The sequence below is a fragment of the Pseudophryne corroboree genome, chromosome 11, assembly GCF_028390025.1.
Source record: "Pseudophryne corroboree isolate aPseCor3 chromosome 11, aPseCor3.hap2, whole genome shotgun sequence".
NCBI lineage: Eukaryota > Metazoa > Chordata > Amphibia > Anura > Myobatrachidae > Pseudophryne > Pseudophryne corroboree.
The window spans coordinates 231,310,282-231,312,642 of record NC_086454.1 but is presented as its reverse complement, the minus strand read 5'-3'; the positions used below and the strand labels follow the sequence as shown (position 1 = coordinate 231,312,642).

Genomic DNA, 2,361 nt, shown 5'->3' with positions numbered 1-2,361 from the left:
TTCCCAAAAAACACTCCTCAACATATAATATGTTAAAAAACACCTACTAATGTCTGGCGCTATTTTTTTTCTATTATTATATACAATTGTGGATGGGTGCCTATATCCGCAATCACACCCACTCCGCACAAGAATCTAAGATAACTCTTATAACTCGTAAAATCTATAGAGCAGCAACCAAGGTATAGTGGCCTGTGGATATGGCCAACCCAATCTCACCTGATTAAAACCAGATGTAAACAAAAACAAACTATATAACCCCTTGCGCTATTAAACTTAATTAGAAGCAACAGGACATGAATACACTCAATAGAGTAATTGTAAGATGGTTTTAATATCTATAAAATTAATCATGTAAAAACACACAGAAAATTAATCAAAGAATGAATTAATTAATTAATATGCGCATATAAATAAAACTAAATCATTAATTAAATAATAAAACTACTAATTGAGCATAAGAGGTGGATCATATAGCTAATAGTGACCACAGTGGGCTATTCAATACTCATAAAGTTGATAATGTCCTTGTTTTTGTTCCCAAATAGGACAGTCCCATTAGATGTGCTCATAAATATTTCATGATTAAATATCATATGGTGTGATATATATGGAGCCTTTGTTTATGTATATACCAATTAATGGACTTAACTAATTGCTCACATAAATGGATGGTTCTTTACTTGTGGGAAAGATATATAAAAATCATGGAGGAATTTAGTATATCACCCGGGGCTTATATATGACAATCAGTTTATGTTGATAAGCATGAGATGATTATCCCAAAGAGAGGGAACAAATATCTATATATAGCAAGAAATGAATGACATAAGAAATGTTGCACGGAATGTGCAACAGGTCAATTGAAATATTGAAAATGATACTCATGGTGGATTTCTGGTTACCATTGGCTCTCAGAATTTGACACTATGACACCATGAGTATCATTTTCAATATTTCAATCTTTACGGTGACATGTGTATAATGCATAAGATATACCAGTGATTTTAACTTGTGGATTTTTCCATCTATATTACAATTTATCAATCATTATGTACACAGGTTAATTGGGTCCGTCACCAGTTCTCACCTGAACAGTGTATTGCACTGTTCTCTTATCAATAGTGAATCTCTACCACTGCACTCATAGGTGCCCATGCACTAAACATATCTGTTATCTTCATTGTGATTCACAATTTTACCTGACGTTTTTTCTTATGTCATTCATTTCTTGCTATATATAGATATTTGTTCCCTCTCTTTGGGATAATCATCTCATGCTTATCAACATAAACTGATTGTCATATATTTATATATTCTTTCAACACTTTACACACCTTTTCTTTCCCTTCCTTTTACTCTTTCTTTTCCTTCCCATCTTCACTGGCCTACCCCTGTTTTCAGTGGACTCTCATCCACGATCCAGGGTGTGTCACGTCACCATGTGGTGACTGATTCACCTTGCCTAACGTGGAAAGCAGATCCACACACCAACCAGACCGCATCCCTTTCTATCATCTTCTTCTCTAACCTTTCCTACATAGGTGCACTCTCATTGGTAGATAGCCTCTCTACTATCATACCACACCGTTAATGCCCGATCTCGTCCGATCTAGGAAGCCAAACAGCGGTGGGCCAGGTCAGTACCGGAGAGGAGACTCCCTGGGAATACCTGGTGTTGTAGAGAAGGATACTATTCCCCTTCACTTGAAGGGTGGACACCAACAGCAGTATCACCATCATTCACTCCTTCCCTTCCCCTTTCTTTATACCCTCAGGGTTTTTCTCTGTCTCATTGCCTTTCTTCTTTTCTCTTTTTTTTCCCTCCCTATTTCACGTCTACCATCAAACGTTCATGAATGTGTAAGATATGTTGACAAGTTGTGCCATATGTACAACAGGTGACCAGTAATCTGTCCAGTATTGACCCCTTCAGTGGTCTTTCAAAGACATACAATTGGATTTCACTGCTTGGTCTTATTAACACAGAATTTCTGTGCTGGTCAGGAGAAACGGCTGTCAGACTATCAGGTGTCTGCAACCTTTCTAATCCGTCTCGTGTGACTATTTAGACCAGAACATTACCTATTTCTTCGTATATTTTCTCTTATTTGATATAACTAAAAAATATAAAATCCTGTTTCTTTGGATCTCAGTGGGATACTATTAACTTTTTAATCAATTGATAAATAAACGTATGTTTTAAATATCTTTTCGACCTATATTCGTAGAATTTTTTCTACTTTCTTTTTCAAGAGTGCGCCCACACAAGAGCTTTCTTTCTCTCCAGTTTTCTAGTACATGTACTTTCTAGCTCTGGTTGCACCACCAATAGGGACTTTAATTGAAAGGTTTTCCTCT

At 36.3% G+C, this 2,361-nt stretch overlaps 1 pseudogene; it reads left to right on the top strand.

Annotated features, from left to right (window-relative positions):
• The first annotated feature begins 1,569 nt into the window (after nt 1-1,569).
• Nucleotides 1,570-1,687, top strand: LOC134971434 (5S ribosomal RNA; annotated as a pseudogene).
• Nucleotides 1,688-2,361: the final 674 nt, after the last annotated feature.